The following is a 24981-nucleotide window of genomic DNA, read 5'->3' on the forward strand; positions in this document are numbered from 1 at the left end:
TAAACCAAACTTTGCCCCTCTGCACTCGTTCTTTACAAGTACTCAGCTCCCACCATTTCAAAGCAATCTTTCAGAAAATCAATAGTTCTTCATCTCCTTCAGAACGAGAGCAAGTAGGACACTTGGACGTTTGCTTTGTAATCTCTTCAAAAATTGCTTTCTTGTCTTCCCAACAGAATTAGGAAATATTGCAGTACCAAAAAAAAATAATATAGAAAAAATCTCGAGCTTTTTCAGCACACTGTCTCACTGGTAGGACCAATCTTTGAATTCCTTTTCATTTCGGGATTACCCTAAGACCACTGCTCTGTTTATACCTTAGGCACACACACACATCCTTATTCCTCACACAGAGGAATTCTTTGTTCTCACAACTCCACTTTTCAGGAGCCTGAAATGGTAAAAACCTTTACCATTTTAAAATTTCCGTCTTTCTCTCCCTCTTTCCTCTCCTTTAGCCATGAAACTGAACTGCTCTGCTCCCTCTGAATCCAGTCGAGGAGGGTTGGCCGGGCTTCACATCCCGTCAGACACAGCGCTGACCTTTTTTCCCTAAGTGACAATGCGGGGTTTGTGTTAATGGGATGACATCACTACACAGAGCTGGAATGCTCTCCCTGCTGTCTCTCTTGTCTCTCGGTATTTTTCTCCCACACTTTTAGAGGAAGTGTATCCCTAGGAGGAATTGTAAGAAAGACAATTACACAGTGCCTAAAAATCTTATGCAGAAAACATCTTCAATTTCTCTCTCTTTATTTTTCCCTAGTCACACTTGTTACCAGATACGTATCCTGAGCCCTCGCTACACACTGAATCTTCCTTTTCCTTCTTCCAGCTTGTGATCACTAATGTTATTTTTTGTGTTTGCTTTGCCTCACTGTCCTGAGACGTGCTCCTGGGGAGATTGGTTTCTCTTGGGTTTGAATTATAATTGTAGTTGTAAGCCTACTGTCCTTTTACAGCTCTAATTTTATTCAAACAACTGGTTAGTAAGATCTTTGTGCATCTCTACAGCAGTAAATAGCTAATTGAGGTGCCTAATTTTGTGTTAAATTGTTGGCAGTTTATATTACTGAGCATCACATCAGAATTTAAGTTTTAAAGTAACACTTTAAAGAATACATGGCAGGGAAGAGGCCCCAAGGGAAGTGACAATATTAAGAGCTTTATTTAGCCATTTTGTGAGATTGGCTCACCCATTTGAGTGAGTACTATAAAGATGCTGCCTGTCCTGGTTTCAACTTCCTTAAAGCTGAAAAAAATTTGTCTTAATGCTGGTTATAGATCGGGCAGCCATGTGCCCAAACATGCAGCCTTGTCTAAGCCAGCAAACCAAAGAAATACAGGGGATGGTTTTTTGTCGGAGGAGACAGAAGGAGCAGAGCTTTCCTGGTTTTCCCTTTCTCCCCTCTCCCATGGCTGACATCCTGGGTGCTGCTAGCTCGTGGTCTCTATTTCCAGCCTGCTTCAAATGAAGTGGGTTAACTCGGATCCCAGGTACTTTAGTGAATCTCTACCCTGAGCTGTTTAATTAGCGCAGAAATGTACCAGGAGCTGCAACAGTAGAAGAGAAGTATTGACCAGCTGGAAGAAGCACTCTTTAATCACTTGGGGCAGCCCTGCAGGACCACGGCTGGCTGTATCCTTCCTTCAAGGAATGATAAGCCAGATAAAACATAGACAGGGAAAAGGGGAAAGATTCAGGGAGAGAAAACAAATCCCGTTACTATTCAAGATGATCTGAAATTGGCAGGAAGAGGGATTTATCTATTTTCCTTCTTTGCCCAAACAATGCCCAAGTATTTCATGGGAGTACCCCCCTATTTCTGGACACACTACCTGATCTCCATGCTGCCCTTTCCCTTCTGCAAGAAAGCACATTGATAACACACCTGGTATGATCAGAAAACCTCTTTCCATTATTTTAGTCGTATTTCCCACTTAATTTTGACATTATCCTTAAAGACCAGGATTTGTTTCTTGCATTCTGGTTCTGTCACACTTAACTTCAACTTTAGTTACCATGCTATTGTGAGCAACAGAAGGATTTGGAATTGTCTTAATCTGAATATTAAGCCTAAGATTAACCCTGACCCTAAGCTTATTGTCTTTGCATGGGTGCCTAGTGAACTGATAGCTGTGAACAGTAATTATTAATACAGTTTAATATTTCTCTTATGTTTATAGCCTAATGAGTTTAGTGCTTTTCCTACTCAGCACCACGTAAACAATTAATACAGGAGTTTCAGCCTCAAACAGCAATTAGGATAATATGGTTAAATCCCTGCAAATTACTATGAAAAGACCACGATTAACCTTGCCAAATTTCAGCCCAGAGTCAAATTTATTGGGGATTTTTTTATAAACAGGTTAAATACATTGAGTAAAAACAGTGTTTAGAGTGGAAGTGCTGACAAAACCTTTACTGCAGCAATGTGGACAATGCAGCTGTAATAATGGCAAGTGTGCCCTTATCACAGCAAGAAAAATGTAAGGAGTCCTGAATTTGCACTGAATGAGCCATTACTTATGTCTATCACAATGAAACAAGAGTACTGAACAAAAAAAAGATACATTAAGGGTTGGATTTCTTTTTTGCCCCAAAAAGAAAACTAAAAATAAAAAAGATCAGATGTGACTCAGGCTTTCAAACAATAAAAATAGCAAGATAAAAGAACTAGGTTGCTTCATTGCCTAAAGAAATGGCTAGAATCTTAAAGAGTCTGAAACCTGATTGTGAGAGACTCACTTTATGGGCTGCTAAGGAGGTGCTGACCTTCATCATCAATAGATTGCCTGAGCCTTTGTGGTATTCAGCAGTAAAGGAAGTGCTTAAAAAGTCATCCTGCTGAAAGATGGACTGGCAAAATCTCCAGTTCAGATCTCAGCATAGCTGTTGTCGGAGCACACGCTCATTCAGAAAGTCTGTCTGTAAATCGCGTACAGATAAATCTTCCTTCATTTTTAAGTGATAAAACTGGACCATCCTCACCTTTAGAGATGGATCAGGATATCTGGAATTCAATATAAGTGAAATTATTACAGAGGAGGGCAGCTAACGACCTGTCTGTTGTGGGGCTTTGGATGTGTTTTGTTAGAGCACTATATTTCTCTGTACTAGAGGACATTGAAGGAGTGGGATAACACGAGCACCAGTGGTGTAATTTCCCTGCACTTGCTCCACAGTTTCAGAGGCAGTTTTGCCCATTCCAACAGTTGCTCTGAAATGGGCTGTAGCAGATGACTGCCCTGTGATTTCAAACAGACTTCTGGGAGAAAGAGACTGTTATAGATGAAAGACTTCAGCTCCTATAACTTTCTGGAAAAGTCCCATCCTTGGCTAAGCAGTACAACAACGTGGAGGCTGTCATATGTCTTCCAGCAGGGTGAATTAGCCATGCTGGGGTACCAGGCTAACACAGCTATAGGGTGAGACAGACAGATGGGGTGTCTTTGCACAAAATGCACGTGTTGCAGACACAATCAAGCTCTGAATGAAAAATGCTGCGATGTTATCCTCAAGAAGCCATGCAGCATTGAACATTCAGCAGAGAGCACAAAATACAGATGGGCCCCTAGAGACTGGAACTTCTGGGGCAGCAGAGGAGGTCCAGCCAGGCCACCCCGAACAAGGCAGCTTCCTCTTGTGCTGCAGGGGAAGGGAAAACAAACCAAAACAGCAGCAACAGCAATCTCTGCCAGTTCTGATCAGGGTGAGGGCAGGGAGAACTAATGCTCTCTCCTGGTCTAGTGCCTGATTTGTCTCTGAGTTCTAGCAGGGCATTTTATGGGGTGCATTCCAACTCGGATCATGGGGCTGCTTGGACTGCTGCCACATGGTTGGGGTAAGGAACATGCTTCAGAGTATGGAAGGTGTTTCAGAGTAAGAAACTTACTCAAGTTCCCTTTTGGCTTCCCAGCTACCATTCAGTCTCCCCAGACCTCCAATCATGCCAGGGTATAATCCAGCAGCCCAGCACTGGGGAATCCCTCCTTCAATTTGCTTCTTCCTGCACAGACTCTGCCATGATGGGCAAGTGTGACCCTCACAAACAGCAACTTGTGTTGTCTACTGACAGCTGCCACTGAGACTGGTAAAACAAACCTTTTTCCTCAGCACAGTCCCACAGAATTCACATCCCAAAGAGCTGGAAACAGCAATGTAATGGTCCAGTTTCAAAGCAGCTTAATCCCCTCTGGGAACTACTGAAAGAAATTCCTCTCTCCTGTCACTCCACTCCAATCAATGCTGAAAGGTTCTGCCTTGCTGTATGTAGATTCAGGAAGAAAGCACTGCAGCCTTTGGTATTTAGAAAGGTTTTTACTTCACATCTGCAAGGCCAGAAGCTTTTTTGGTTGAAATCAAAGTTTAAATTCTGAAGAAAAAAGGGCTCATCAAAGAACTGGCAAAGAATTTAACAACTAGGTGCCAGCTAAAATGCCAGTGTGATTTATCAGCAGGTTCTTCTCTAATCTGATGTGAGATAATAGGAGAAGGTGTTGAAAGCAGAGTCAAACTTGATACAGAACAAAAAGCATAAGTAATAGGGTTCATAAAATTATGCACATAAGTAAGTTTATGTTACCTAGTAGGCAGGCCATTCTCCCCAAGAAGGTTTTCTTAGATAGATTGGGAAATCAACAGACAAAACCAGAAGATTTTAGAAGACAAATTATGTTATTTTCAGTTTGAATGCATATTTTCTTTCCATGTAAGCCTCTCCATTTGGAGAGACGTGATTTCCTTAGTGATAGACCCAACAAAACACTTGGCTGTAGTAGCTGGTGGTGCCAGGTTCATACATCTCTTAGCAAAGATTAACCCTCAGATTTGCAGAAAGCTGAATTTACTTATCACTGACCAGGAAAATCATTCCTGAGAGCTCACACATTTAGAGTAGTTTCCTTCTGACTGTAGCACGAAATTGTCTATATATATTCCCCTGCCTAGTGATTCATTAGAAGCATTTTACAGTAAACACTTCCAAAAGAAAAACCAGACATTTTAACAAAAGTCTTGGGAAAATAGTTAACTGACAAAGATAATGATTTTCTAAAAGCTTTTCCCTGGACATGGGTTTGGGTTTTTTTCATTGAGATAATGGTTAAAGTGAGGCTGCCTGATACAATGTGCTTCCACAACCCAAAGTCATGTAATCAGCTTGAATAACTAAAAATACAATAGGAACAGTGTAAATCCTCTTGAAACAGCAAAGTTCACTTCTCTGGTCCATCAGAGAAATATCTGCAAGTGACCAAAGAATTCCTGGTCAGCAGCTTTGCCTTTGGTAGAATTCTGGCAAGGAGAAGAGTCCACTAATTCTCCTCAAAGGTTCCTCAGCACTACGTGGCTGCTCAGAGGAAAATTCCTGCAAACTTCTATCTGATGCACTCATTTTCTAGACTTCTATCAGACCCTCAGTGAACAGCCCACCCAGGAGGCTGTGAAAGCCCTGTGCCTCCCCTCCAGAACAGGCTGTAGCCTCATCCTGCAGGTCCACCTGGAGCTCCAGCACAGGACCCACGTGTGACAGTTCTGTTGGCATGACATGGCACCGAGATCATCAGGGCTCATCCCCTCAGCTGGGGCTGGGGCTGGCTGGAGTCTCTCTGCTCCGCTGCAGAGCGAAGATAAATCATCATTTCCTAAATTGCCCAGTGCTGAAGCCAGAACTGGAAAATGTGGCTTCCAATCTTTAGGCTATGCTATGGTTTGTTTTAAAAAGGGGATTGAATGTCTTACAAACAGGTAAAATTGCTGCCAGATGCAAGTACATTAGCCTCCTCCAGCTGCTTTACTGCTGCCATTCAAAATAGCTTGCTATAAATATGATTCCTTTGAGCTCTATTCTGACGAGCACAGAGCACTATCTGGGAAGGGCCAGTGGTTTTCCATCCCCACTGAACTCAGTAGGAGTTGTGATTGCTCAGCACACTGCTGAAAAAAGTCTGCTGAAATTACCTTAAATCATACAATTATCCCCTCACCTCTTGCTATTTTTCTTTCAGTCATGGAAGGAGGCAGGGAAACAGAAAGAAAGACAACAAAAGAAATGGTGCAGACAGAGCAAACCCCGAACAGAAATCAGAAAGCAATGAAAACAAGCTAGAACAAAGAGGAAACACCATTCGACTGGCAAGTGGATATTCCCAAGACCTCCACTTCATATTTCTGCGTCAAAACTAATGGAAATAGAAACAGAGTTGGTCTACACTGATGAGGTGGACATTTCTCTTGGGTTTGCCGAGTTTGTGAGGGTTGGTATCACACAAACAGCATGTCAACATTCCAAAAAAACTCCTAAGGACAGCACTTTGCACCATATTGACGAGCAGCTCCACAGGACCCTTCGGGAAGGCAGCACTTGCTCCAGGCAGCAGCAGCAGCAGCAGCAGTGCCCGGGTTCCCCCCAGCACTGGAGGCACAGGGGTAAAGCAGCACAATCACCAGAGCAGAGGAGATGCAAAGCACTCCCTGTGCTCACTGGATGCAACAAAATCCATGTCAACAAGGAGCATAGTCCTGGGATGAGTAGGGCTGAATGAAAATCCTGAGATGCCATTTCATGTGAAATCCGAAAATCAAGAGCTATTCATAAATAGTAGAAGGAGGGGGGCACTGGACTGAACTGAAAAATCTCAGGTGATTTTTTTATTTTCTCTAAGGCTTCTACTGTATTTATGTATAGGGGAAATCAAAAGGAGACAAAGTGAAAAAAAAATGCTCCATTTTTTAATCCCAGCTCTATCAGGGCCAAATGATATCTCAATAATCAGGGGAGTTCCCACTCTGCCCCAGCTGTCCACACACTAGAGCATCAAATGTTTAATCTTTTGGTTAAACAAAAGTCCAGTTTAGCCTCTTTTTTTCTCTACAGTATTTCCATCATTCCCTCTGTTTCCCTTTTTCCTCTAGAGCCAGAAAACGGCCACTGGATCTAAATCCTTTTCCTTCCTACAGTGAGCAGCCCCCTTTGGATTCAGATGCCTTTGTCTCCAGCAGCCAAGAATCCAAAAGCCGGGTTTTGTGGGAAAAGGTTTCTTGGTTGCCTGAGATACTAAAGAAATAATTTGACTTTGGCTATGATCTTTGAAACTAATCTGTGATTTTCATGACTTTCTGCCTTTAAGTACTCAAACCTGAGCTGTCTCAAGCAGTCCTGTTCTTTGACAAGTCATTACTTCTGAGCTTTCAAAAGCAGAGCCCTTTCCAGTTTCAGGCTGAGCCCCCTAAAGGAGGGATCTACAGACCTTTGGCTTTATTCAAAATCTCTTATCCAGCCTTGAGTTTTATCAGTACAATATGAGAAGAAAAGAGTTAAAGAGTGAGTACCTAACACTCTGGCAAGGTTGCAATTAATTTCACAGAGGGGAGGGAAGAGAAAGGAGGTGTAGGAAAGCCCAGCAGGTGGGTCACTGCTCCAGCCACCAGCCTCCTGTTTCCTGGAAGCCAGAGCCAGCAGCATTTACAGTAAAACTGATTGTTCAAAGTTGTATCATTATTCCCAGATTTCTCCAGTGCTGCTAATCTCAGTTAATTATATTGGAAATCCCTTGTATTATGACCATGTAATTCATAATGTGCCAGTAGAAGTCATGGTTCTTAATAATCACATAATGGGCAAGGACTTAGACATAATCAGATTTTAGTTACCCTGTCGTGTTTCCATAATGCTGCTGTAAAACCAGCATAATCACAAAAAAGTACCAGTTATTTAAACATTTTTATCAGACTGATGTACAGTATCTTTCTCTCCCTCTGCCTCTTTTTTAAACAATGTAAGATAACAAAAATTGGATTACAATTGCTGGGAACAGACTATGATAAACTGTTTGCTTGTGTGCAGAATGAAATTTAATAATGGCATCAGTGTCTCGATTTTAGCAATGTTAGACCTGTTAAATAGTAGCACTCTGCAGCCAAAGGCTGCTTTCAAAGAGGCAGCATTAGAGCATTGTGCAAACAATGTCTCCAAGAGCTCAGCTGTCTTATAAACCTTGAAAGATGCCCTATATCCTCACAATTAACCTGGCTGCTAACATTTACTGTGCAGATGAGGGCTTGACTTTTTCCACAATACATGATGCAAAAACCCCTTTGTAGCTGTAAGGATCTTTAAAGGCCAGTGTCTGCCTCTCAAATAAAATAAAACAGAAGAAAAAGAGCCACTTCCTATTTTACAGGAATATGGTTGGTGATGAGAATAGAGAACTTGCAAGCTGGACTCTCTGGGCTCTCTCTAATGTTTTATCTCCACTCTCACCCCAATCACTTCAGCTGTGCACTTGACATCCTGAAAAAGGGTCCAACTACACTTGTTTCAGCACTGTACTGCCAAACTTAATTCAAAATAACTTGTGAAATGTTAGAGGTTTTTAGCTGGCAAGCAAATATCCTATTTCTATTTTTTTCTACCATACTGAAGGCACTTCATTTTGAAGCAATAAATATTATAGCAGTGAGTGAGTAAGGTCAGAAACTGTCACCCTTTCCTAGTGCTTTTTTCTCCCCTTGCATTAAGAAATGAGCTGTGATGGGGACAAAAACACTTGTCACTTGAGAAGAAAGAAGGACTTGTCTCCTCCTAAGAGGAAATGAAAAGGTGGTGAGAGAACAGCTGGAGATTACAGAATTTCTTCCTGGAATTGTGGACAGAGTGATTGGGAAATCACAGAATTGTAGGGCTGGGGTTTCTCAGCACTCTCTTAATCCAGCTCTCCTCTGAAGCAAAACACACAACATCCCTGAAAGACACTTCTGTACTGTTTCTAAAAATCTCCAGTGAGACAGACTTCTCTATATCAGCAAGCTGATAGTTTCTCCACATCTTTCATGCTGCAAAATAGCCCATGATGGGTTTGTATCCTCATTTGACATGAAGGGCAATTAGCCACCCTATTCTCTCTGCAACCTCTTAGCAGATCTCTTTTCAGTCTTCTTTGAATTAAATAAATTCAGTGCTCTTAGTATTTCCTCCTAGGCCATGTTTTCTAAACCTCTGTATTTTTGTTGGTTTACTTTGTATTGTCTTCAATTTGCCTCTTTGTTGGGATAGAGACAAACTGGAGATGGTGCAAAGAAAAGTAGCAAACTTGAGCTGCTGGACCTGGAACTGTGGATGTTTTGCTCAATGTTTTTTGAAGAAATAAAGAAAAACTCCTCTGCATTTTGTGGGGGTGAAGAGACACATGAGATGTAATAAGCTCAAAGGTCAGGAAATTCAAAGTTATAGTTTCTGGTGCAGAATGTTTCCAGATATTTTTCAGATTTAAGGAAATTAAGGCTTTAGTCTGACATTGCAACATTTTGAGTTAGACATCCTGATCCAGAAAAGTGTGTGCATAGCATTAAATTTGAATAATATCCCTAAAGCAAGTGCTAACTCACATATTGCAAATATCATGCATTTCTTGCCTGTTCTTTAAGCCAAAATGTCTTTCCTAGATCCATCTATATATTCATGTCATATTATCATTCTTTAGATCATGTTGTTTTGCAAACACGCAAATAACAGGCAGTTCTGAACAACTGGCACTAAAACTATTGGATTGGGAAAAAAAAAAACAAAGCAAATTTATTAGAAAGGAAAATAGAAATGGTTGTTTAATTTAGAGATTTTATGTGTTGGACTGCATGATGCTGATTACCACTGACATCAGGAAGGCAGAGTTATCAGAAGAAGAATTGGTGGTTTCTCACTATTTCTGCACTATTTAGCTACCATTAAATTAATCAGGAGGGACTTAGTCAGCTTCATTAAAGTTGGCCTGGGAGAGGAAAAAATAATGCTCCCTTGGAGAACTCTCACTGTCAGGGCTTAAGAATTAAGTGCTTTCTGTTGCTGGTGAGGAAAAAAACTGCAGAAATTGGGGCATAGTCTTCACTCTTCTGTAATAGAGAATATCATAAATACACTACATTGAGAAACACTGCAAATTTCCCTAAATTTTTGGCATCCATCTGTTGGAATGTAGGGAAATAGGGCTTGAACATCTGGACTGGGATATGAAGGGTATGAGAAATCACTCGTTAGTTTAAAATCTCAGTGGAAACCATATCATATACATATCTCTATAAGACCTCTAGACAATTATTAACAGCTTAGATACAAAATAACATAAAACCTTTCTGAGGATCAAAAGATCTTGTCTCACACTAATCTCCTAATATCAGACAGCACAAAAAACTTCAGAAACATCAGCTTGTTTAAAACATGCCCAGATTTATATTTCAGACCCTGTTGTTCCGCAAATAATCCTCCCCTCTGACTTAAAAATAAATGAGAAAGGTTCCTGGCTGCTGTGCACAGGAAGAAGTCCACAGTATGTCTGCACACAGTTTTTGGTGTGGAGTACCTGAGGCACGAAGCATCTCCCACGTGTGAGGCAAAGGCAGTGCGTGATTAATTCACCAGGGTGCTGTGGCGGTGCCTTCCACAGGCTGGAACATCTCCTTTTCCCACAGATGGCTGTGGCAGGCACTGTTCCTGTGGCAGGAGGGAAGCATTAGTGCCATCTCCTTTGCACACCTTGAGCATCCAGAACAACCTCTCCTGCAGCTCACTGCCCTGTGATTCACTGCTTGCAGACAAGGCTTGGTCTCGGCCACACGCCCTCTCCCAGGCAAAAATATCTGCAGGAAGCTAAAATCTGGGAAGTGGCTGTGGCACCAGCGCCTTGGGGACATCATTTCACACCCATACAGAGCGAGGCAGCGTGGTCCAACCAAGCTTTTCATCAGCCTCCTAGTGTGAGAAGCAAAAAATGAGTGTTTCTGTATAAGTACCTACATGAATAGAAGTTCATCTCGAGGACTCTATCCACTGCTAGGGCACATCAGAAAGGCACAGGCAGCTTTCCTGGCATCAGTGCTCATGGGCAGCCCTGGGAGCACTGTAGGATTGAGGATCTTTGGGTGTGCTGCCTGTTGTGCCCATTGGGTCAGTGTCACCTGGGGCACGAAGGTCAGGGCACAGCCACATTTCTGCCCACCCTCCGTGCCCCGGTGCTGCATCTTTCTGCAGGGGTGGCCTGAGGTCCAAGGAGCCATCAGTGTAAGACAGTGGGTAGTCCCTTCCTTTCTCAGCACACAGACTGGAATTCCTGGCCATCCACTGGAAAGAAAAGGTTAGAAAGTGGGCCTTTATAGAGTTTTCCCTGTCCTCTCTCACTGAAAGAGCTGTGCAAAGATGAGACACTGTTTAACACCATGAAAGTCCTCAAGGGAGAGCATATTAAAGGCTGTATGTTTAGAGAATCAACTTTCTGCGGCTAAAACTCAGATTCAGAAGTTAACTTGTCCTCAGCACAGGTCCTCTAGAAACTTCCTGGGGGTACACACTTGGGTCTTAGACACAGAACATCAAAAATGGCAGTCAATCACCCTCCTCCCCAAAGCCTGAGTGTGAGATGCTGACTTTACTCTCTATAAATATTCTTTAAACTTCTAATTAAAAAGTTGTTTCCTAAATACAGCCTACTCATTTTACTTGCTTAAAAGAGAAAAATAATAGAAAAAACCTCAGCAGTTTTTCTCTCCCTATAGTCCCATCTCTATATTTTAGGCTGCAAACCCAAGAAATTGACTTTTTTCCCCCTACTGATACTTATTGTCTTTTATGGCTGCAGAAGATTTTAGACCAGGAATGTGAAGCTTACAGATGGCTCAAACCTGGCTTGTGCAATAGATAAAGTGGGAATCTGTTATAATGATCCATTTGGACACGCTCCCATTTTCTGATCACTGAATTTGAATCTATTAATCTTGTAGACATTTCCAGCATGCCCATCACCATGAAATAAAGCTGAGAAACTGCACAGCTATATGTCTGTAAGGATTCATGCTCCTGCTCTTGCCTGAACTGCTGTTACATGTATGCCTTATAAAGTGCTTTTTTTCCTCAAAGGAATACTACAAGCTGACCATAAAAAAACATACTTCCTCACTCCTGTGTGTGTACAAGAGCAAAATCTGTATTCCAGAAAGGACAAGCCATATTTCCCAATAATTTTGATGCCAAAGCAGATCAGTCAGTTTCTAATTAACTCTAATCGGCTTCCTCACATGCTTTTAAGTTATTTACCTGGAGGTGACAGGTGCTCAAAAGCACCATGTATTTTCTCCACACTTTGTAAATGTTAAGCAGTATACTTGATGAAAAATAATCACCCACCACTTGTCCCTTACAACCAAAAGCCTCACTGACCTAAACAGATGCAAACCACATGTTTTACAATCACCAAGAAATGCAGCCAAGGACCATGTGGTAGATTGCTCAGCAGGTAACATATGGGGGAAAAAAGAGAGAGAAAAGGGAAAAAAAAGAAAAAGGAAAATACTTGGGACAGCCTTGGAGGAGGAATTAACCCATCTTGAAAGATATTGGTTCAACAGCCACCATTGTGTGTGGCTCAGGGCATGTCATATCTCTCCTGGCTGGACCCACAAAGGGCTTCTCTCCAAGCCAAAACTCCTTTAGGCACCTGAACCCCACAGCTCCCTGCATCTCTCGTAGGCACTGTGATACCCAAGCACAGATAAGCACAAAGGTGCAGTGCTGCTTCACCTCTGCCCATGGAAAGCAGTACCTTAGAGCTCACCTTGAAATGGAGTTTCTTTTCTATTCAGGGCCCTAAGAAATTGGAGGTATTTATCCTCCCAGCTGCCATCTGCTCCTGGAGGGAATGGTGCAGGAACAGGGAGGGCAGAGCAGTTCCTGTTTAATTTGTGGCTCTGGACACTTCCTGGGTTGAGCCAAGGGAGCAAAAAAATGCAATAGTCAGGCAGCTGAATTTATAGCCACAAAATTAAGCATGTTGGGAGAAGGCTCAAACACCACAAGCAGCTAATGCAGGCAAGCAGCAGCCAGAGAAGGTGTGCTGTTAAAGTACTTTTCATCTGAAATGTCTTTAAATCACAGTGCTGCATACCTACCCAGGCTGCAGAGGAGAGACAGAGATGCAGCCTGAAGTGGGCACCGAATTGGAAAGTGTTCATGGACTGATTTGAGAGTAACTTTATCCATGAGGACAGTTTAGAGAAAATGTGTTATTAAAGTACTTTATTTCCATTTAGAGACTCACACAGGCATACACAGACAGTAGGTGGTGACAGCTGCTACCAGAACCATTTGTTATCTTACTTCTGTTCAGCTTTTGACAGTGTGAAATGAATATAAATGCTGAAAAGCTTTACAGAGGTGAACCAAACAATAAAAAGTAGGGGGGAATGAATTCTGGTTAGGTTGCTTTAGGGAAGAGCTTTATTTCTGTTTAGTCCTGAGGCACGGATGTGTGCTGTGTTTTTAATACTGACAATGCTGCTGAGAGGATTCTTGGTGGAGTTTACCAAACCCACACCATCCTGAGATGGTGAGAGCTGGCCTTGAAGGTAACTTTAATATCATTCCCAGAAACTGCATGAAAATAAGGCTTCAGTAAATTATTGCTTTTGCCTAATAATCTGTCCATCAAAATGGAGTGAACCTTTCACATGGTTTGCCTTAATAAAAGTGCTGGTGAGATAGCTCTGTGTTTGGACTTAGCAGGAGCAAATCTCTTGGCATCAAAAGGATTAAATTAGTTGGCCTGAAATTATATTGCTTTTTCCAAGCAATCATGACAGCTCTCAGAATCTTGCTACAATATACTCACATCACACCAGCTGACAGTTGCTTCCAAAAAAACCCGCTCATTTTGGCCAGCTCCTCCTGTGAACACTATCAACAGACTGATGCTCCTGCTTCAGAGTCCAAGAGGCATTTTTGAACTACACCCCAATCAAGAGGAAGCCCTGGTCTCAGTTTTGACTTTTGCCTGATTGTTTGGTTCTCTCTTTGGTTACATCTTGAATGCACTGACAAATTTTGTCTTAGAAGGGCAATCTATAAAGGAGATTTTGGTCTGTTGTACAGAATATAAAGTTCCTCAGAAATTATTGTAGTATATTGATTGCACAATATATGCTTCATTAGAGCTTGGGGTGGGTTTTTTTTGTTTGTCTTCCTTTTTTTGCTTCTGTGACTACTCCTCTTACCCTGACATTATTGCTATAACAGGAATTTTCCATAAAATAAGGATTGGTAACAAGAGGCACAGATTTATAGCACAGCACACAGATTAAGCTGAAGTCAGGCAGAGATTTTCCTAATATCTTTGTTCCTGATTTAATGCTTCTAAAGAAAATTATTTACTATGTGAGGAAGACCTCTAAGTTTGCACAAGGGGGGAGGTGAAACCTTTGTCTGAATTTGGGCCAATAAAACAGGAATGACTTGGGCTTAGGAGTGCTGCAAGGAACATCGTTAGCTTCTGTGGGAGGGAGAGATTCACGTCAAGTTTATTTTTATAAAGCAGCATCCACCTAGAAAGGAGCACAAACTATAATGCTGCTCCTCTGAATTTGGTGGGCACTTGAAATCTCATTTTTGCAGCAAGCTCTTGGTTCCAAAAAAGGCCAGGACAGTGACAGATAGGCAAAACCTGTCAGCCTTTGGGGAGCATAAAATTTGGTTTTCAACTTCTTTTACATTCTGCCCCACCAAGGGTCACCAAATCCCTTCCATGTGCCTCTGGTTCTTGCTGATTGTAGCTGAAGAAGGAATTTAGGCTGGACAGGACTAAAGATAAACCCCATGGCCATGTGTGGAGGGCAGGCTAAACCCTACTCCAGCAGAGGTGAGGGCAAGCAGCCTGTTAAACTCATCTGGTCAAGCCAATGCCCTCCAGACCCATGCTTTTCTGGAAAGCAATGGCTTTCTGAATAGAAATAAAGATCATGTCTCATAACTTAGCATATCTGAGGTACAGCTGGCTCCCAGCCAGTACTGTGTAACCAGTAATGTGCCCAAGATAGCAAATGTGTCCTGCACACACATCATTATTACAAAATCCAGTGCTAGCTCTGCATAGAGCAGCTCATATGCCAAAAATATCATACGTATATATTATTTGAATTATCCATTGCAAAGCACGCTGCAGGAAAGCTAGTAAATTCAGTTCCTCTTACCTGCCATCTGCATTCATATTTAAGAGTGAATTATATGTTTTCAATATGTTTTCTAGCAAGTTATTTACACAAATCTCATTATGAGTAAAGACAGGGGGTTTATATACAATTCCTGATCTACTGACTGAAATTGCATACCAAGATGTCAGTGTGACTTTGAACAGAAGCTGGAAAGCTGTGCTGCATGAAATCATATCACGCTTTTTATTCTCCATACTGACGTTTCTTTTCCTCTCTCCACTGAGACAAGACCACCATTAACTGGTTCTTCATTATGCTGGTTTCCTGCAGGATTTTTGATAGTGCCTAGTAGTGGTAAAGGCTGGATTACAGTTCACTATAAAAAAGCAGTTTGTTTTCAGCCCTGTGTGAAGCTCGCTCTCAGGTTTTGAAAGTAATTTTCAGGAGTAGCCTTCCTTAGCAGACATTTTCTGGGATGCAGTCAGTGTTGAACTTGCCAGGTGCCTGATGTGCGATGCAGTGACGTTACCAGGCTGATTACTTGGATGGGTCTGAAGTGAAGGCATCTGGTTAGGACTGCTGGCTAGTAGAAGAAGAGGCACTAATTAAATATCTCTTGCCTTTTTGGGTTTGTCCCTCTGATTAACCACTTTAAAAATCACTCCAGGGAAAGCCACACAGTTATCTTTAAAACAGGGGGGCATGATTAAACATTCCTTTGCTAACAGAAAAATAGTGAAGTAAAGCAGTCAGCTCCAGCAATGCTGGCAGGTTATTGCTGGACCTAAACTAGCTCTTAAGCCTTCCAGCCCAGCAGGGGAAAGCCTGAGTGATCTTATGGAAGTTGCCAAAGAATCCCATGGCCACACACCATTTGACCAAATTTACTCATTTTCCCAGATAATTTTGCTACCGAGATGTGTCTACAGCCACACATATGGATGGAAATCTTCTTTAAGGCAACCTGTACTCCTGAACTGAATATACACCAAACCTATAGCAGTGATCAGTAAACTGTTACCATTGCCAGTTTCTGACATTTGAACCTTTCACCTTGTTTTCAGTGAAGAAATCTCCAATGTGTCAATGTACAGATCACCAGAGCTCTAATTTAATCTTCCAAATTACACACGTGGTAACTACATTAACAATCAGCATCTCCACTGGTCTTTTACCAAAGCCATGGTGGGTTTGAGAGACCTTTTCCTCTCTTTCTTATTAACTAATGACTGTGGGATCCTTACTCATGAAATCTCCTTGCCTGCTGCTGCCAAAATTAAAGCCATAACACCACCCAAGATCTGTGCTGAGGTCACAGGGTTATAGACTTGTTCTGCAACCTTTGACGAAGTACTTTATCAGGTGTTTACACAACTGTGGTTTCATCAGTATGTTTTTAGGGTCCTAACTTTGTAAGAGAAACCTCCTTTATCAGTGAAAGTTTAACATAATTAGAGTCTGTTCACCACTAATGCAAAAATTCCATGTAGTGCTTTCCTTCCTTACATTTCATTTATACACTGGGTAACTCTTTGAATGTTCTTCTAAATGGTCTGCAGCAATCTTCTAAAGGACGTGTGCACACAAAGCTTGCACAGAGACCTCCAGCTGTAACAAAACCCCTTTTATAAAATCAGATTATTTCTGGAAAAGTATTCCTAGATACCTCATGGGCTACTCTCAGGTAGACTAAGTCTGAAAGTAAAAAATGCTGTTAGGTTTGCTAGCTATGGTAAAAAAAGTCTATAAAGTGTTAGATTTCAAGTTATTAAGCTCATATTGGCTGTAAAGCTTCAAATGTTTAAGTTGTTTGCTTCAATTTCATAGCCTCTATAAGCTTCAAGGTTTTGGCAAGATTTCTGCAGACCAAAAGTCCTAAGTTAGATGTACCAGCAAATTTCCCAGTTTGGAATTAAAATAAATTCTGTAACATAACTGGGGAAAAGAAGCCCTCAATGGCACAAAATGGAGCTGCTTCTCCAAGCCCACACCTAAATTGTGACAAGACCTTCTGGTACTCAGAGGAGTGTGACAGAGATGTTTTTACCTTTTCCTTAAAGAATTCCAAAACACCAACAGCACTTTCAAACTTCAAAGTTCGTGCTATTGGGCAGCAGACTACAGCAAGATAAAGAAAGGTTGGTTCTGCCAGATGAAACATGGAAAATGCAAGCAAATCTCCTCCCTGCTCATTCTGCCTGTGCATGGCACAGCCTTTCTTCCTCCCTTGCTCTCAGTCCAGCGGGGTTTCCCAGAGTAACAATCTGTAGCTACAGAAGCTCCTTTGGATCCCCAGGAAATTTCCCTTTTTGTCTTCCCCTTTGAAACTCAGATTTGAGTCTTTCCCCAACTCTTCTCCACAGCTCCACCCGTGCTGCCAAACCCAGCTTGCTGTCTCTTTCCTGCCTAATTCCTCCCCAGGAACTTTCCCAGAAGAGCTTCCTCAGGTGCTTTCTGGCACGGTCTTTGCCTCATCCATCAAAATCATTCAGTCAGACTCAGTATTCAGTGTCAGACTGGACAATGCCAGGGAGCAGCCCTTCCCCTGCTGCACAGCCAAGTCCTTTTATCAGAAAGGCCAGGAAAAATGCAATAATAGGTGGTGAAACACACACACACAAAAAGCATCGCCTCCCTCAGACCTTGGGAAACGGTGCTGTGCAGAGATGGCTCACACAACAGAAGCCTTTTCCAGTGGTGTCTATATTCCTACCAAAAACATCCTTGTAGCAATGAGCACATGGAATTGTGCATCTCACTTATACCAGACACCAGGGCTACTTTGTATGCTCATGACTTTTCTGGTTTAGTACAGAAAGAGCCATTTCTACAAAATTAAGCTGAATCTTACTTTTGGTGTCTGTTGCTGTTGTCTGCATGAAAAAAAGTGTGGAGTTGTATCTCTCAAATCCATTGAATTACTGTGGAAATGATACACAGAAATCAGGAGAGGGTTTGGGATGTAAAAAGTATAGAGCTTAGATGGTCCCAAATACAGGAGCATCCCTTTAAAACTAATACTCTGATTTTGTGAGATTAAAGATTGAGTTATTATTAGTTTCTTTGAACTCTTACTCTGAGATGTCTTAGAGAAGACCTGACAGAACCCAATCTTCACTGTATTTATACATATTTTCTGAATCCTTATCTGTTCAGATACGGTTCAGAGAGACTCATGTCTTGGTTTTTGTCAGAGATAACTGAAGGGTTACACAGGTCTAAACATAACTCCTCATATCAGCACTAAGGCTTGAGGAAACTCTGAATTGTAGCACTTTATACTGAAGGGATCCCTAAATGATTCTTTTCTTCTCACAATCGCTCAAGGACTTGAAAGTTCAGGGAGTAGCCTGAAATCTCTCATTCCCATAAATTTAACAGAAGTCACAGCATGGCCAATTCAGCTGAAAAGTGTTATTACAGAAAAACTTGATGATACTTTTATGTTCACTGATGTGAGCATAATTCTCTGGGTCTTTTAGCTACATATAGCCTGCCTTATCCACAGAGACACTTCAGCAGATATATATGGTACCATGAGCAAAGTTAAAAGTGATGAATATTCTGATTTATAACTTCTACTGATAACAAGATGATAGAAAATCTTAGAAATATGGGTGTTATTATATACACTGTGTAACTTCACTCAGCAGATAAGGGACGGGAAAGAAAAAGTATTTATCACACCTGGACTGGGGGGACACTTCCTTGAATGACCCTTGTTGCCTGTAAGGAGTTGAGATGACCAAAGGACAAAAATCTTAAATATAGGGTTAGCTCTGTAGGTGCCAAGTGTGGATATGAATCTATAATCCTTCTTGGTTTTAAGGACCCCACACAGGGAGCAAAATGCATGTATTGAAGAGATTCTTTTTCCTGACAGATTTAATCATCTAAAGAGGTCTCAACCTGCTGAGTTGACATTGCACCTCCTAAAGATCAACCACTGGGTTGTAACTACAGAGGCACGAGAAAGTCATTATTTTAAATAAATTCATTAGGGATGAGGAGCTGGGCAAACAGGCCAGATGCTCCTCCTTCCATTTTAAAGCTGGGGTGAGAGGCAAAGCAGACCCAAGAGAGACTCCCTTGGTAATTATCCCAAAGGAGAGGCTGCCTTCATCCACCTCAGGCTCCAGGTCCTCAGCTTTGGCCTCAGCATGATCCAAGAGTTTAAGCACACAGCCCAGATAAATATTAATTTGTTAATCTTCATTAGAAATCTACTTTTAAAGCTGGTTGGTGGTGAAGTCACTTAGTCAGATGAAATCATTGCCCACTAAACAATCCTGTTAGGGAAGCTTATCCAAGCAAAGGGCGTTCAATTGCGTTTCCATTAGCAGCACTGTATGGTTATTGTCCTTAAAGACAGGGTTCTTAGACTTAATCCATTTTCTTAGAGCTGAATTTTCTCAAGAACTAAAAGTTAATTTTTACTCCTTTCTGGCAATACGAAATCAGGTTGCCTGAGGATCAATAAAAGAGATTTGAGGACTGAAAGTGGCCCTGCCCAGTACCGCAGCTCCGCCAGTGCTGAGAGCTCCCTGAAATTTTAAGAAGTTCTGGATTATCTAAGCCTAATCATGCACATTATTAAATAGAACATTATTTAATGAGAAAGTCACTGGCTGTGGTGTATTTTTTTCAACAGAAAAGATGATGTTTCTCTCTGTTGAATTCTGCACAGCTCAAGAAGATAGGAAAGATGCTTGATCTCATCCTTTTTACTTTCTGTAGCAGTTTTCTGGAAGGACAAGTCCTCCCATTAAATGAGGGGGAGATTTTCTGCTTCCCTTGCCTTGTTTCACTCTCTGCCTTCCCACCTGTGGGACTAAGGCAGAGTTCAACAGTGCTTCACTGAGGTAAGGAAATAGCTCTGACTCCTCCTTCAACCTTGACCTGAAGACAGACTCAGATCTGAGGAGCCTGAAGCTGAGCCTGAAATTTTGAAAACAGGAAATAAAGTATATCCTTCCCCAACAGTGTTTTTTTTAGTTTTTAGTGTATTCTCTGCTTTCTTGTCTATCTCTCCTGGGAAGATCACACCACATCTTGTGTTATGTTCCCATATATTTGCACTGATTTTCGTAGTTAACTTTAATTAAAGCCAGGGTCTATTTTACTTTGGGTTTTCTCCATTTATCAGTCACAAAAAGTGCTTCTAGCTAAGAAATGGTGTATTATAACATTAGTGGATAGTGGCTTTGTTTCTTGTATGGCTCTGCACTAAAGGCATTGCTGTAGATGATCCCTTGAAGACATCTCCGGATGATGTTTCCACTACTGCCCCTGATGCTGAGGCAGAGCTTCTAACCTGCCACTTGAAAACTGGGAAAGCCTGGCACTGCTATAGAATCATTCACACAAGTGAAAATAAATATTGATTTGATACACTGCTAAGGCTGAAAGCAAAAATTAAGCAAATACTATGAATAAATCTTGTGCAGGAGGAATCACTCTAATAAGGAGAAAAGAGGAATCAATAAAACCCAACTTTCACATGGCACAGGTGCTTAGATCAGACTGATTCTCTGAATTTGAGACATTCAGCCACATTACTGCTCTGATAATGCAGAAGGGAAGGATAATGCAAGGAAGACACATCCATAGTTCATGGCACACTTAAGACTGAAGTTAGACAAATACAAACATGATCAGCCTCATATGACAGTAACAACATTATGAGCATTTGATCTCCTCCAAGCCAGATTAGGTCAGGGATGGCTTCAAATTATTTGCATTGCATAATCCCTCATGGGCTCCACATCAAAGACCAGCACTACCAGCAGTGCATAAAGAAGCCAGAAACAAAACTTGCACATGGTGCAGATAAAATTCCCATTCGTTTCAGATGAGTTAGGATTTTGTTGGGTTTGTGCTGCCTTTAATTAGCAATCAAGCACAACAATCATTTCTGTGTGCACCTTGTGCCAGCAAACACTTCATTATAGAAGTCTCCGCTCATTTTTTCCCTTGTTTGAGATGTATTAAGATGGACACTGCAATTAGTGCAGGGTGAGGGTTCCTTCATTCAGCCATCTCAAATGGGTGCAACCACAGAAGCGTGGTTACAGCAGAAGAGGAGGCACATGCTCCTGTCAGAGCAGAGGGATAATGGGGGGTGTGGAAACGCCATGGTGGCATCAGGTTCATTTAGCCACACACAGTCATGGGATGTGTGAGCATCCTGACTCAATGCCAAGGTCCTCAGCTCCCATCCCCACCCCTTTCCCAAGCAGTTTTGGCTTGGACAGCCATGCCTGACTGCACAGGTTGTGGGTGTGCATCCTTCAGTCTGCTCCTGAGTACCATTCTGGGCTGGCAGCCTCAATGCTCAGGAGTAGCTAGAAAACAAAAAAGACTTCAAAAAAAAAGCACGCCACATTCAAATTAAAAACCAACCACACTTTTTCATGGCTTCTCAGAGAAAAGGAAAAAACAATATAAGGTTTGAGTGGACTCCCAACTTTGGAGAAAATTATAAGTATTTCTCTCTTATTCTGACTGTGACTTCCAAGAACACAAAAGTGCAAAAGCCATTTGGACAGATAAAATAGAACAGGAAATACATTTCTTTATCTCACTTAATTTATCTTGATTTCAAAATAGTAAGATGAGATGACCTCAGTGCTACAGAAATCAAAGCCTGTTCAGACCTGCTTTGGTTTCTATTGTCTTAAAACAGAAACTCCTGATGCAGAGTGAAAATAAATGCAGTCAGATTGAGATCACTGGAAAACTGAAGGAGGGAAACATTTTTCACTTTTTTCCTTACATATAATTCTTATATATAATCATAACAATTTGTTCTTAACTCCTTTAGTTACACAGCACAAAGAAAAGTGGCGATCAGTAATGCCTATTTTCAATAAAATTCATTTAATAACTTGAAGAATGGGAATAAATGTATTGAACGTAGTAGGCACATTTTACAATGAAGGAACTGATATAATACTGTACCAGTAAAAAATATTCTCAGACATTGTTAACATAGACAAAACCTGAAATACAATCAATGGCTATGTTTTTTTTTTAAAAAAGAAAAAAATAAATTACTCTGAGCTGTCCTGCTAAAAATAGCTTCCTGCCATCAGTTAACAAGTGCGTACAGAATTTTTATTCCCATCGAGTTTTTAGGTCATCACCACATTGTAATGGTTTGCTGGTAATCCTTTGGCTTTAATCATGAATCCAAATTAAAATATTCTTTCCTGCATTTATTTGCATTTACTGAACTATTCTTTCTTTAATTTCATGTAAATTTCACAGCTCCTGAATTGATTTCTGAAGCCCTATTAGCAAAAAATCAGCTTTAATATCCTCACCCATGGTTGTATCAAATACACACTAGTGGGTTTTGCTAGAGAGAAATCTGATAAAATATCACAACCAGAGAAAGAGAAAATAGAACAAAAAATTAAGTAGCTCAGTTTTAAAGTGTTCAAAACCAGCCATCTGCAGGGGAATAACTTTCACATTCTTAAGAAAAGGAGTCCAATTTATACCATCAGCTTTAGGTCCTGTATGAGGAGCTAAGTCTGGGTCCTCCTAAAAAGTAGAAATTGTATTCTCTGATTTCTCAATACACAAGGCTACCTTCAGCATCACTGATACAATTGAGGACACTGGCTGGGTTCTGATCATTTGTCAGGCTGATACAAAAGATTTACCCTTTGTGATCAAAAACTATTAAAACCACTTCTCATCCATCACAGCCCTGAGCAAACATGCCGTGGACTGACCTCACCAAGCAACATTTGCTGTAACCTACCTGACCAGCACTTTTCATCATAAGATAGGCATCAAAATAATTCCTAACTTGCAGTCTGAAGCTATAAAATGAATCACTAGATATTTACATGCCCTGTGGTCCTTTTGGCCCAGGCATTATGGCATACCAGGGTTTAATGATCTTAATAACCCCATATGGCTTGCTGAGAAATTAGATTTTCCCTTTGGTTGCAGAAGGCAATTTTCAATTATAGCAGATGGCAGAACAGTGAAGGTCTGAGAAGTCAAGAACTGACTAAGAAACCTCAGATTAGTACTTAGGCCTTATGTTGCTCAGCCTAATAATGTCAGTGGTTGAATTTTTGCCCCAAATGAAAACAGTCTTGGAGCAGAGCACAGCATTTCAGCAGAGCAGTTCCCCAATCACACCTGCTCTTCAGAGGCCAGGCACAACAGACACCCAGAAAGCCACAGTTGCATATGGAAAAACAACCCTTGATGTATCACATGCACAGCTCAGGAACCATTAAGACTCAATTTTATTGGAAATTGGAGAGAACTGTGCTGAACTCCAGAACAACTGAAGATGGAGGTCCTTCAAAACATAAGTAAATTTTTCAATGAGATTTTATATCGCCTTACAGGTTTTGGGGTTTTTTTTGTTTATTTTGCTTTTTCACCCTTCAAGCAGATAAAATAAATCTGCTTTGAGAGCCTGTGACTTGCTGTCTGCACCTGGGAATATCAAACAGAACCTTTCTATTGGAAAGATGCTTTTTGCCACTGCACCTGGCCCCCATGGCACACATGGGACTCCTCTGGAAATCAGCTGGTCAGCAGGAGAAAGAGGCTCCTCACCACAGGAGGAAAGTGGTGAAAGGAAAGTCAGCTTGGAAAGTGACACCTCTTCCCAAGGATTGCTCTCATGCCATAAGAAGCCCATGACTGGCAGCAGGAGGTGCACTGGGCAGTGCCATCTGGAAGGATGTTTGTGACCTGCCTCCTACCAGAGCATCCCTGGACTTCATTCCCTGTCCTGCTTCCCTTGATCTGGAAATTGTGGATGTAAGGGTTGAGGGGAGGAAGAGGAACCAGATTTCATAGCACATTTCTTCAGTATTACCTCTAGGTAATGCCTGAAAAATATGTTTATGGTAATGAGGAGTGTTTTAAGGAGCTGTTCAAGATCTTTGGTGGTTAGCAAATATTTTCCTGTGTCCTTGCAGGGTCTGCTCCACAGCACGACCCACTGCCAATTCTCTCCCTCCCAGAAAGGCTATGCACAGAGAATGCAATAAATCTGCAAAGCCTTTTTCTGCTCTGCCTTTTTTATGTGTTCAGTGGAAGGCAGGGCTCTCTAATGCCTCTTGCACAATTCATAGGGAGACACATGAAGTAGAAAATAGCACCTCTGCTAACTAGTACACGATTGCTTTAGTGACGAGTTAACAGAGGGAATCTCTTATGGAGGCACGGCAGGGGGCCAATACTAAAACAGCTGAAGGCTGACAGATTTACTTCTAAATCCTCTGCACTTTTCTCAGTGACTTTTCAAACACTTACAAAAGGTTTAAAATAATTAATAGTGATCAGGCTTTATGCAGTATCTGTCAGAAGAAAAGACATCTCAAAAGACATCTGATGTTGGTCAGTGTATTATGGCCTAGATCAGCCAGAGCCCTTTAACCCAGATTATTCAAAATTTCAGACTAAAACTTCAGTATTCAGCTACTTCTGCATTCCCTAGCTTCCTTATTTTGCACCTTTGAAATAGGACTATATTAAAGTAACCTGAGAATGGAATTCTAGTGAAATATTAAATAATCAAAAATAAATAATCAAAAGTAAATAATGCAATAATGTGATGATGCAGTGCAGTCACTGGGCATTAAAATGGAGGCAGAATAGAAGAGTGCTAGAAAAATATAGATTTTTAGAAATAGAAAAACAAGAAATGTAATGACTGATACTCCTAATCTGGGGGAAGTCTGTAGAGCGATGTATGCTTTGATCTGGACTTCTCTCCTTCAGAAAAGGGAATAAAAACAAAGAGAAGAATTAGCAACCCCAAAGTACTTCAGCAGTTGTGTTAGGCATATTGCAAAATACATAATAGATGAGATATTATTAATACAGAGCTATTCCATTGAGATGCTCTGGATAATATAAACTAGAAGTACTCTTAAAAAATAACTCCTTCTCGTGCAGCATTTCAAATATTTCTGTGTACTTCAATTTTTTATTACTTTTTAAATGAGCATCATTGTCTCTGGATTCTGATT

At 41.2% G+C, this 24981-nt stretch overlaps 1 long non-coding RNA gene across 2 annotated transcripts in view; it reads right to left on the minus strand.

The window, feature by feature from the left end:
* Positions 1–24981, minus strand: part of LOC138114846 (uncharacterized) — a 45853-nt gene that overhangs the window by 8316 nt on the left and 12556 nt on the right. The window contains exon 2 of one of the 2 annotated variants that reach the window (XR_011152842.1): positions 10357–10487. The exons of the other annotated variant lie outside the window; for it this stretch is intronic. This is a non-coding gene — a long non-coding RNA (uncharacterized lncRNA). The remainder of the gene's footprint in view (positions 1–10356; positions 10488–24981) is intronic. 2 annotated transcript variants of the gene reach the window in all.

This window comes from Aphelocoma coerulescens, chromosome 9 (genome assembly GCF_041296385.1).
Source record: "Aphelocoma coerulescens isolate FSJ_1873_10779 chromosome 9, UR_Acoe_1.0, whole genome shotgun sequence".
Lineage (NCBI taxonomy): Eukaryota > Metazoa > Chordata > Aves > Passeriformes > Corvidae > Aphelocoma > Aphelocoma coerulescens.